Source organism: Phocoena phocoena, chromosome 15, assembly GCF_963924675.1.
Source record: "Phocoena phocoena chromosome 15, mPhoPho1.1, whole genome shotgun sequence".
In the NCBI taxonomy this organism is placed as follows: Eukaryota; Metazoa; Chordata; class Mammalia; order Artiodactyla; family Phocoenidae; genus Phocoena; species Phocoena phocoena.
The window spans coordinates 17,554,071-17,566,907 of NC_089233.1; the positions used below are offsets into that span (position 1 = coordinate 17,554,071).

The following is a 12,837-nucleotide window of genomic DNA, read 5'->3' on the forward strand; positions in this document are numbered from 1 at the left end:
TGTAGACACTTACGGAGGACCCTCTGGGCTCTGATCTACAAAAGGCACCACGGAGGGGATCCTGTCACCTCCCTGTGCACCATGAGGCAGCATGGCATTGTCACACAATCCCCAAAGGCCCGCAACCCCTCCTCCCAGTTGAGGAACTCGCTGCTTCTGCCCATCTCCCCCCAAGCTCTTCCCTCTGTTCCCGAGTTTTCACTGGAAACACAGCATGGTCTTGCTTGCCTAGGGGAGGGGGCAAGGGATACCGAGGCCAGACAGTCTCTTACTAACTCATACCCTGTTACACATGTATCAGCGCCTACTCACCACGTTACAGTGATTTATTTCCTGGCCTGGACCTTTCTCTGAACTGTGAGTCTTCTGAGGTCAAGAACAGTCTCACTGACCTTGGTCTCCAAATGCTCAAGAGTGGGCTTTCTCATTGTGCCACTGAGGCAAGTTTTTTAAACTTCTCTGAACCTCAGTAAAATGGGCACAATCTCATAGTAGTTTGGTTGGGATGAACAAAGGTAATGCATATTAATTCCTTAGAACAGTGCCTGTCGTGTACCCATAACTCAATTAATATTAGCTGCTATTATTACTTGTTATTCTTAACTATTGTTACTTGTTGTGGATGTTTGGTTGCCTACCCAACAGTCATTCCCAGCTCCTTTTTTTCCACTTTAGAGACTGAAAGTGCAAAATACTCATCTTCCCAGCCTTGCTTGCAGCTGGGGCAGGACCCTGTGCCCCAATCTTGGGCAACAGGACTTGAACAAAAGTGTGCAAGAGGCTTCTGGGAAAGATTTTCCTCTCTGATAAAAAGACAGTGAGATAGAGACCTTGGACACTATCATAGAGAGAGGTGACGCTTGGAGCTGTGGCAGCCATCTTGTGACCACGAGGGCAGAGGCAAGGATAAAAGTCAACATGCTGAAAATGTCAGAGCAGAAAGATGCAAGGGTCAGGGGCCCTGATGACATCTTTTTAAAAAGTAATTCATTAATTTTTGGCTGAGTTGGGTCTTTGCTGCTGTGCACGGGCTTTCTCTAGTTGTGGGGAGCTGGGGCTACTCTTGGTTGCGGTGCATGGGCTTCTCATTGCAGTGGCTTCTCTTGTTGCGGGGTATGAGCTCTAGGCGTGCGGGCTTCCGTAGTTGTGGCTCATGGGCTTAGTTGCTCCATGGCATGTGGGATCTTCCCAGACCAGGAATCGAACCCGTCTCCCCTGCATTGGCAGGCGGATTCTTAACCACTGCGCCACCAGGGAAGCCCCATGACATTGTTGAGTTGCTGCCCCAACTCTGGAACTTCCTATCTTAGAACACTTTGTTAAATTGGATCTGAAATGTCCTTATTATGAGGGCTACTTTGAGTTGGGGATTCTGGTATTAGCAGCTGAAAGTATTCCATTGAATACATTATTACAGAAATTTATGCTCAGTAACTGTTGAAAGGAAGTGGCAGTGCCAGGATGGAAATCCTGGACTCCTGGGGCCCTGGTAAGTGGCCTTTCAATGAACACCCCCTACTCTCCAGCCTCCACTCCCCCACCCAGATTCACATTAGCACAAGAGCTGACTGCCAATCGAGGTCATAGATGGGTAATGCTTCTTGGTCCACTAGTATGTGTGTTGGCCTCATGGGCAGTTCTACAGTGTGTCCATAGGAGAGTGGGTGGACGCACAGCGAAAGAAAATACAGAAGGAAGGGAGGAACCACTCACAAGTGAATAATCCAGATTCCTCGGGCTTGGTTTGTGCTCAATCTGATCACACAGCCTTGTTCATTTCATCTGGGGGCATCCCATAATCAGAATTGTAACATGGGGGTCAGCCTGTCATGGGTGGGCAAAGAAACCATTACCTATCATCACCTTGTTATGACTATTTCTAACTTAGTTTCCGTACGTTATTCATTTTATTGTACTGGAAACTTTGTCTCTCTTTTGCTGAGAAAAGGGGTCGGTGGGGAGACAGGGGTTATGTTTCTCTTGTTTCTGGTTAATTTTGTGACTAGAAAAAATTTCGTGGGAAAGACAGATGCACAACCTATTTACACCACAACTACCGGTCCCATGGTGATGCAGGATGTTACAGCAATAACTGGTGTGTGCCTTGTACAGGTTCATTTAACACTTGGTGTGGGAGTCCCATAGATCAAAAACTAGCTAAAATTTTTGAGAAGGGGTGGGATCATACATTTTACGGATGTGATAGGTCTGCTATAGTTAAGAAATATCATTTCTGTGGCAGCACTTGTCTCCAGCGCTTTCTTGAGCTGCCGTGTTCTCTCCTTATGTCACCACAGTTCTGTGTATGTGACCATGTCTCATCTCCACACTTACAGAACTTTCTAGGGTCAACAATGGCAGCTTCAACACAAAGGCCTTCTTTCTCCAGGTCCCACGCAGTCTCCCCAACCTCTGCAGCTGCCCATTCTTCCTCAAATGTTCTCCTGTGTTGATTTATAAGATCCCACACAGACTCTCTAATCACCTTTTTCTCTTTCCTTTCTTCTTCACTCTAAACGGGATCATTCACCACATCCTCTTCTTTTTCCTCTAGCACTCTCCTTCTTGTTCAGCTCATTTACAAACTTACTTTTCCCTTATCGGATACGGGCCGTGATCAAAGCTTCAACCATGCATAAGGATGTAAAGTCAGTGAATGTTTTCCCCTGGATCTACTCCCCCACCCCCGACCCGCCCAATCCCTCTTCCCAGAAGGAAGCTCTGTGAGTATTGAGATGTGCATTCTTGTACAAACAGAGACATAATTTGATAGTGTGGTTTTGACCACAGCTCTATGTTGATAATTCTGTCTCTACATCCGGCCCTGCCAGTTCTCCGTGTCCCAGTGTTTCACGACCCCCATCTGTGTGCGTTTCCCCTGTTGCTGTCTCTCAGACCTCTCAAACTCCATGCTTAAGACAAACTCATCATCTTTCTCCAACTTTACTTCTCCTTCTGTGTTCTCAGCCTCAGTTAATGGTGTCGCCATCCAATTAAGCAAGCTGGAAACGATGTCACCATCTTTGACCTCCCCCTGTCTGTCGGTCTCTCTCTTTCCCCTTCTCTCTCATGAAAGACAGCCGTAAGCCACCATGGTCTGCCCACTCCACTCCTGGATTCATTTTCACATCTGCCCTATTTCCCTCTCCCTGCTGCTTCTGCCCTGGTCCAGGCCCTAACTCCCTCTCATATGAACTAAAGCAACAAATTGCTTTTCGTTGCTGGTGGTAGCCCCTGTATTATAGTCTACCCAGCACCCCTTCTTCTCTCTCACTTCATTCAAGCTGCCATGGCCCATGCCTAAAGAATGAATCATGACTGACTGAAGCCAGAAACAGCAGTCCTAATCCTCTTTGACAGATTCTCACTTTCCTGGGCTCCTTTGCACCAAGAGGTGGTGATGTGATTCAGTTTTGACCAATAAGACATACAGAGGAAACCTGGAACGAGGCCCATGAAGAGAAAGACCTCTGCTCGCCCCGCCCCCTCCCCCCAACCAGCACCATCATTTTCATTTATGTTTTATTTTTTATTATTTTATTTAATTTAACATTTTTGGCCATGCCGTGTGGCTTCTGGGATCTTAGTTCCCCGACCAGGGATTGAACCTGGGCCCACAGCAGTGAAAGCACAGAGTCCTAACCACTGAACCGCCAGGGAATCCCCTCATTTATGTTTTAGAAGTTTAAACTCTTTAGGCTGACATTTGAGGCCTAGACGACCTCACTCTGCACTCATCTTTCTTGCAATGTTACCCACTTCTCACCACATACCTTATGCTGGAGGCTGGGAGTAAGAAGGCCAAGAGTAGGTATGTCCTCCATGGTAGCTGGTCTCCAAAGACGGCCCCCAATGGAGCCTATCTCCCAGGATCCACAGTCTTGTGCAGCCCCCTCCCACTCTGAATCTGCACAGGTCCTGTCAAATACTTTAATTCTTCGATTGCAGAGGGCCTGATGCTGTCAGTCTGGGTCAAGACAGCCCAGCAGATTCCACTGTTACATCCTCAGTAGCCCTAAGCCACGGGATAAGCGATCCAACCGCGCTGAGACCACTGCGCCCGAGGCAGTGTAAGTGAGCCCCAGGAGAGGCCATGTGGAGGAGAACTGAGAATCTCAGTCAACACAGGAGACCAAGGTGCCCAGCTCGTGCTGGAGGGTGAGCCATTCCCACCAGCCCCCACCCGCTTGTGTCCCCTGAACTGACACCCAGTGGAGCAAAGACAAGCTGGCAAGATGGGGTGAAAGCGTAAGTGAAAATCGCTTCTTCTAGTCAGACTCAACCGGTCTCCTCTTTCCTGCGGATGATACTGCCCCTGCATCCACACTCTGCCTAGATCAGGTTTCCTCCTCATCACGTTTATCCCATCCTCAAGGCTCATCTTGAATGTCACCTCTTTAAAACCTTCTCGATTATGTCAACGCCGAATACTTGGGTATTTGGATCAGCTCTGGAGCAGGTGTGTGTTTTTGCCCACCTGCATGCACCCTCCCTTTCTATTGTAACAGTGCACCAATTTTGTTTGGATGGATGACCCCTCCTTCCTTTTTGGTGAAACTGTCAATCAAGTTGTCCGCTCACTTCTGCCTTGGGTGGGACATAAAACCTGACTGGGGCCAATCAGCTGCTCTCTCCCTCCAGTACAAATCCTGAGATGGGTGACATGAAACCCCAAAGGGATGGCAGCCTGACTGCATCCTCATAGCTTCTGCCAGCTGGGTCCCCCAAGCTGCTCTCATCCCTGTTCAGTGCAAGAGTTGATTCTTCAGCTTTTTCTTTGTTATTTGTTAGGATGAATGCAAAAGTTGAATGAAAATGAAAAATGTGATGAGTCAACTAGATACATTCTTTTCAATCTTGGCTTCCAAATCTATTGTCAAGTGAGTTTTAATTAAGAGATTAAAAATATGATTTTACCTCTATTTTTATGATGATGGTGGCAATATATATGTATGTTTTCAATCATATTATAATTGATTCATAACTTCAAAAATTTATGAAATGCTAAAGAATAAAATACTTTTGAAACATCAGAACAAAAATAATATTCACTAAGCTCTTAATTCATGACAGATACTATATGTAGGGTTTTTAGTTTTTCATCTCCCCATCCCACCCCTCCCCCAATCCTGATGTCTAACACTGTATTGTGGACAAAGAGAGAAGCAGCAATTTGGAAATATTTGTCTATCATTTCCAAAGGAATTAATAATTTTCAAATCAGAATAAAAGTGTCCCAAGAGGTTGCTGAACCCATGAGGAAGAACCATGGAGAAGGAATTCTCCACTTTTCTTCCTTTTAAAAGAAACACATGTAAAGTGAAAATGATTTACAACCTGTTCCCAGTGAGAAAAAGAGAGAAAAAAGGCTTTTGTTGGAATAACCTTTAAGAGCCTGCGCCATGGGACGTGTGAATAAATTTAAGTGTTTTCTAAATCAGTCCTGCTCAGACTTTGACGTGCTCGTGATTCAGCTGGGGATCTTGTTAAAAATGCAGATTCTGCTCCAGTAGGTCAGGGTGGGGCCTCAGGCTCATGCTGTGAGATGTCCCACAAGCTCCCAGGTGATGCTGATGCTGCTAGTACATGGACCACCTTGGAAGAGCAAATGTAGAATGTTCCTTATGTGATCAGAACAGTCACTGCAATTCAAGAGCTCTTAAAAGGCTTACTGGAGACCACACTGAATTTGGAGTTTTGATCAGCTTGCCCTGAATTCAACCTTTGATAAGTTTTCTTTTTAAGTCAGTTAGGAAATCACTATGACCTTGAATCTTACCTGAAAATCACTCAGACACAGGCAAAAGAGAGGCCTGAGAAAGTAGGTGTATCAAATTCTAAATGTGTTCACTTTACTAATATGTAGCTTGATTATTATTATTTGCCACTTTTCCAACATTTATTTGCTCAGGCCAGGGGACGTTAAAAGAAGGCAATTACAAGAAGAGGTTAGGACTGCTGGTAGCCTGACAGAGGGAAGAAGACGGAAATACTGTAAACAGCTGATGCTACAGTTACAAACTTGGGGTATTTCATGCAAGGCAAAAAGCCCTAGAAGTAGTAATTGTGCTCAAAGCCTTCCCTGTACTCATCAAGAAAAGTTGTTATTGGCTTAAAATGGCAGATAAGTATTTTAGAATTATTAATACAGAAAAGAGAAAACTTTTTAAATGTTAGTGTATAAAGGGATAATCTAGTTATACGGAAAATTCCTTTCTGTATAACAAATCTTGGATGACGCTACATAAATATGGCTGTAACTATATCCCAATTTTTATAGTGTCAATTTCATTATATCGAAAATCTTCATGATCACAGACTCTATTTTGAAAAATAATATTTCTCACGAATATAAGACATGCTTTTCGAGAAAAGCTGGAAAATAGAAGAAAGTGACACGAAAAAACATTTACCTGTAATCCCCCCAATGAGGGATATCCACCGATAATATTTTAGTATATATTCTTCTAGTTCTCTAGTTTTCTCTTTCTCTGAAAATATTCTGCATCATGGTTTTTCTCTGACCTCAAGTATTCTTTGAAAACATGATTTTCAGGCTGCATAATGCTCTACAGAATTTTAACTTATGTCAAAACCATTCTCCTTTTTAATTATATGGAGACATTTAAATTGTTGCTATTTTCCTCTGATGGAATTAAGGCTACGATGTACTTCTTTGTACATTAACCTTTGTGTGAGCCTCTGATTATGTCCTCAGATTCCTAGAAGTGGACTTACGAGGTCAAAGAACATGATATGTCTAGGCTCATCATGGGCACAGCCAAATTGCCCTTTATGAAGATTGAACAGTCTACACTGCCCAGCAGCATGCACATTTCCCAGTCCACTGTTGGACTCTAAATAGGGATCGTTTTTAAAGCTGACCTTTGGGGGCTGTCTCCATCCTTCTAAGATAAGGGATGAGTAGAGGGGAATCACTTTCCCTTTCTGTTCCACAAATTCATACCCATTACCTCCACCGGATCAAATTTCAAATGTAATGAATCTCCAAATTATGTGAGTAACAGATGCTAAAGAGGACTGTCATGAAAAAATGAAAAGGGTTTAACCTTTCTACTTTCTTCTCCATTTATTGCCATGTACTTTAAAAAATTAAAATGTGGTTTTCATTCTTTTTCTTATTTTCACTCTTCCTATTAGAAATTTTAAAAAAATACAGAAAAGTGAAAGAGAAGAAAAATGACAGTCATCCATTTCCCCACCATCCAACATTAACCACTGTTAAGATTTTGGCGCATTTACCTCTATCCCCTTTGTTAAAGGGGATGTTTGGAAAATTATACAAACTCTATATATGGTTTTATTATTTTAAGATTATCATATTACAGATAAACCTCAAGACTTCTTTCTTTTCTACCTCATCCCACACCCCTTCCCCCTTCCTAGAGGCCCTCTAGTAACAGTTTTGTGATAATATTTCCAATCCTTAAAAAGAAAATACTTTTATATGCATATATTTATCTATTGGAAATATAAACTATTCCCGTTATGCATTTCATCAATTTTGCATAAATGGTAATCCTGTTGCATCCTTTTGTATCTTGCTTTTTTCTCACTCCATTCTATGCTTTTAAGATTCATCCGCGGAAATACTTGTGAGTCAATTCATCCTTTTTAATGTTACACAATTATCTATTGCACGTGAATATTTTGCTTTTTCATTTCCCTATTAAAGATGTTTTCTTTTTTTCCCTCTGTTGCCAACACTGTGACAGCAAACCTCCTCCAGAGCACAAGGGAAATTTTCTCCAGTTAATTTCCTAGAAGTGGAGCTGATAGATGAGCTTTTTCTATTTCAGTAACACCAAATTACTCTCCAGAGCAGCTATAATATTTACAACTCCACCATATACGTACCAGAATACTGGTCTCCTCTCACCCTTGGCAACGTTTTGTCATTCTTATGGGGGAAAATCGGTATCTCTTTGTTTTTATTTCCAAGTAATAATAAGGTTGAACATCTTTCTACACATTTTGCAGCCAGTTGAATTTCCTCTTCTGGAAGATACACTGGGAGACTCGGTTTTTGCAACCATGTTTGTACTATGGACGGAGCTGACATTTTCTTTAATTCTGCTGTTCTCATTTGGGTGTCAAGTTTAGACTAGCCTCCTAGAATGTGTTGGATCGACTACTCTATCTTGTTCACATTCCAGGGCAGTTTGTGTAATACAGTTTCGTTCTGTTTTTTGTTTTTCGCATTTTTTGTGTATCACTCCAGTAAAATTGTCTCGGTCTAGGCATTTTGGCAGTGGGAGCCAGTCTTCTATACTACCTTTTCAAGTTCATTCATGATTGTTCATCTACTTCTCTTCTTTTTGGGCCAAGTTTTGTAATCTGTATTTTTGTCAAAAATTACCTTTTATCTAGGTTTTCAAATGTATTGGCATAAAGTTGTTCATTATGTACTCCGATGTTTTCTAACATTTTTATTCTATCTGGTGTCTCCTCTGCCATTTATAACACTGCCTATGTGTATCATTTTCTTGATCAGTCTTACTAGGAGTTTGTCTATTTTATTTGTCTTTAACAGAACGTCGGGTTTTGATTTCCATAATCAACTTCATTTTCTTTTGTTTTTCATTTTACTCTTCTCATTTTGCTTTTGAAAAATCGCTTTCCCTTTTGTTGTCTCTTCGGTTTTTATTTTTCTACCTCTTATATGCAACACTTAAATTTTGTTTTCTTGCTTTGTAATAAGTACCCTTAAGGCTATAAATCCCTCCTCTAATTGTTGTTTTAGTTAGATCCCACAAGTTTTATGTCTCACAAGTTTTATGTCAGGCTTTTGTTGTCATTCATTTCTAAATATTTTATAATTTTTTTATTGGTTTTCTTTTCAAGCCGTGTGTATTCTTCAGTTACCAAATGTATGTTCTTTTTCTTTCTTTTTTAAAAATTAATTAATTTATTTAAATTTTGGCTGCGTTTGGTCTTCATTGCTGTGCGTGGGCTTTCTCTAGTTGAAGAGAGGGGGGGCTACTCTTCACTGCGGTGCGCGGGCTTCTCATTGCGGTGGTTTCTCTTGTTGCGGAGCACGGGCTCTAGGCGCGTGGGCTTCAGTAGTTGTGGCACGCAGGCTCAGTAGCTGTGGCTCGTGGGCTCTAGAGCGCAGGCTCAGTAGTTGTGGCGCATGGGCTTAGTTGCACTGTGGCATGTGGGATCTTCTGGACCAGGGCTCGAACCCGTGTCCCCTACATTGGCAGGTGGATTCTTAACCACTGCGCCACCAGGGAAGTCCCTGTTGTTCTTGTTTTAAAAATGTATTATAAAATCTTTCAAAATACAAAAAGATATAAAAAAAAATATAATGAATACCCAGCTTAAGAAATAAAAAAATGTATGCTGATAATTTTCAATTTTACTTTTCATAAGTAAAAGATGCAGGTGATAAAAAACAAATCACTTTGTCTTGCTGGCCCCCTCCTGAGAAGCAACTACAGTTACTAATTTAAGGTGTATTCTTGTGAGTTGAATAGGTTTCTTTTTGGCTCTCTTTTTGTTGTTGATTTTTAATTTTACTTTGTTGCGGTTTGTGAATACAGTCTGTAGATTCTTTGGAATTTAAGCTTCCTTTGCTGGGCCAGTGCACAGTCAATTTCTGTAGATGTTTCAACTGTGTTTGAAAGGAACAGATGTGCTAACATTCTTTGTCTAAAGTACAAAATTGACTTCATCACTTCCTCTCTGATAGCTTCTGTGGTCCTCGGGTTAAAGACCCACTGCCTTAGCCTATGACGTGGTCCCAAGCTTCCTCTTTAGCCAAGCCCTCAGTTACCCCCCTTTGATACAACACATTTACAGACATGTAGCTCTTGTATCTTTTAGGATCAATTTTCAGAAGAAATGCTTGAACTGTCAGAGTTGTCCTGTAGCAGACAGTCCAATGCCGGACAACGCAAAGGTCCTATTAGATAGATACTCACTGAGTCAACCAGAGAATGGGCTGTCTTCTGAGGATGGAGTTATGCTAAGACAGGACAGTCACCCTGTGGTGGGTTACTCACTCCCTCATCATGAACTCTAATCCTCACTCACTACTTGTTCCTCCTGAACCCAGAGGCCTCTGGTTGCAGCATCCTCCATGTCAATTTCTCAGCACTTTCCCTCCTCCCTCCCTCTGCCTGCCCACCATGGTGGATCATTTCAAAGGCCCTCCCACCAATGTCTCCAGTTGCTTTGCCTTCTAGAGTCAGTGGCATATGCCCAGCCAAGACCCACCCCAGGATAAATCCACACTAAGTTTCTGCTCTGAGGCCCCTGACACGCGAACGGGAGATTGTGTGTGTGTGTGTGTGGGGGGGGGGGGTGTGGGGGGGAATCGGGTAAGCGACTGTCCTGTCTACACATTTAAGGTTTCAACCTTCGCTGGAACCTCACTTTTGCACTCACTTCGGCCTCTCTTCCAAACCTTTTGACTCCCCTCAAGTCCCCTAGCATCTCCCCAGCCCCTTTATTCAGCAGATGATGGTTTGCTAATTTATGGAGAAAATAGAAGACATCAGGGGTGAGCCTTTATTTAAACATTTTCACTTCCTTTCCTTCTGTTTCAGAGTGTCTCTCTTCCTTCTTAAGATAAAAGTAATCCTGTCTCCGTATGTCCTTGACTCCATCCTCTCCTGTCTCCCCTGTTTTTATTCTACTTTTCCCCTCTGCTCCCGTGTCTCCCTTTCCCAAACCATCCTTCCTAAAAGTAGTCAGCACCCCTGACCTCAGCTTCCGTGCATCCACTCCTATTGGAGGCCAAGCTAGCTTCTTCCTCTCTCTATGGGCTCTAACTGGCCATCAAATTCTAAACTCGGGTCACATCTTTCTTGCCCTGTCCAGAGCGCTGAAGATCCCGACCACTCCCTGCTTCTCAAAACTCTCTCCTACCTATTTTGCCCCTGATACCACTCTGTTTTGAATCTCTTTCTGGTCTTTCTACCTTCTTTCTTGTCCCTTTGATCCTGAAATGTCCCCAGCGTTTTCTACTCGTGGTCCTCAGTTTTTATCCCTCCACACACCAGGAAAACACACAATTCATTACGAAGGGGTGTAGTCTCTACCAAGCTCTGAACAAGCACTGCCATGGGAGAATGCTGGCTGATTGTCACTACAGTGCCCCATTTTTCAAGAACTGTCAGATACCCTAGTGTTTTACGTGAAATGCCTCAACTTTAAATATAGGTTATGAATTGAAAGTTTGCCAAAACTGCAGAGTAAATAAAACATGGATGGTCTCATTAGGGCTGTTCTTTTCTTATTCGACTGCCCCTAGGACAATTTACAAGGTACTGTATTAGTAATGGAAGTTCACATTTATTGAGGATTTACTATGTGCCAGACACACCTCTGAGTGGTTTGCATGTATTAACTCATTCAATCTTCACAACAATCCTATCAACAAAGTGCTATTATTATCCTGCTTTATAGAGGGAGCAAACTGAGGCAGAGAGCTTCCGTACTTTGCCCTGGGTCTCAGAGATTCTGAGTTTAAGAACCAGGTTTGAAATCCAGACAGTCCAGCTCCAGAGCTCAAGTTTTTAACCACAGTACTCTGCTGGTTTCCTCCCGCAGTAGATGAGAAAACTGAGGTCCAGAGAGACTGAGAAGTTGCCCAAGACCACAGGAGTGGTAACCGGCCAAGTAGGGACTTGAAGATATCATCATAGGGATAGACACTTGCACTTTCTACTGGTCTATAATTAGTTACCTGTTACCTGTTGCCCCTGCTAGACTGCACGACCAGCTCTCAGACCAGGGACTGGAATACAAACGTTTGTAAAATGAGTGCCCTGGAGACGCAAAGCAGTCCATTCACCTCTGTTAATAACTTCATTTACTTCTCACAACAATGCCCAGGTAGGACAGTAGCTAACATTTAATCAGCACTTCCATGTGCCATTATCTCTTAAAACCTCACAAACACACTATTTCATAGGGACTATTGTTATCCCTACTAGACGGAAGAAGAACCTGAGGCTCAGTGCAGCTCCATGACTTGCCCAGGATCTGGCAATTAGTAAGTGACAGTCAGGATTCTACCGCACGCTGTAAGACAACAGAGGCCTCTTTCTTGACCATGAGGCCACACTGTCAGTTCTACAGATGGGAAAACTGAGGCCCGGGACGGGGCACTAACTTGTGCCCACGGAATCGCGCCCATTGAAGAGGGCATACGGCACTCTTGCTCTTCCCCCTTTTGGGCCGCGGAGTGCCACTGCGGAGCGGGAGGCGGGGGACGAGAAGCGGAAGCCCTTTCCTGTAAGGTACCGAGAGCCGCTTAGATGCGCTAACTCCCGCCCTCACGGACGGATCCCGCGACTCCAAGGCAACGGCGCGGGCTGGAGAACAGGAAGTGAGTCACCCGGTGGGAGGGACAAATCTGCTACAATCACCAATGGGAGCGCCGCGTCCGCGTTCGCCCCGCCCCGAGGGAGGGGCCGAGCCCGCCTTTTCGCCTTCGCCGCCGGCAGTGTGGGCTGCGCTTGGGCGCTGCGGTGGGTAATTGGGGCGCGGGGGCGCGAGGCTGATAGGGAAGGAAGAGGGCCGCTCAGGAAGGTGAGGGGCGGACGGCCGGTGGGGGTCAGGCCCCGGGGGTCGGTCCGCGTGCTGTGCCACAGTGTGGCTCTGAGGCCCGGGGGCTGGGGCTTCTCAATTCCTGATGGGGAAACTGAGGCCCCGTGAGGGGCGGCAGAGCTAGGTAGACCGGAAGTTCGTCCATCACACGCAGACCGACATTTTAAAAACGTAATATTAGGTGAAAATATACTTTAAATCATAATATTAGTTGAAAAAGCAAAGTACAAAATTCTGTCTAAACTGAATACGTAA

The 12,837-nt window shown here is 43.9% G+C and overlaps 1 protein-coding gene across 2 annotated transcripts in view; it reads left to right on the plus strand.

Annotated features, from left to right (window-relative positions):
- The first annotated feature begins 12,460 nt into the window (after nt 1-12,460).
- The window catches only part of NSMCE1 (NSE1 homolog, SMC5-SMC6 complex component), a 32,987-nt gene continuing 32,610 nt past the window's right edge, over nt 12,461-12,837 (plus strand). The window contains exon 1 of one of the 2 annotated variants that reach the window (XM_065892706.1): nt 12,461-12,503. The gene's annotated coding sequence lies outside the window, so the exon portion shown is untranslated. The other variant, XM_065892707.1, reaches the window with a different exon arrangement.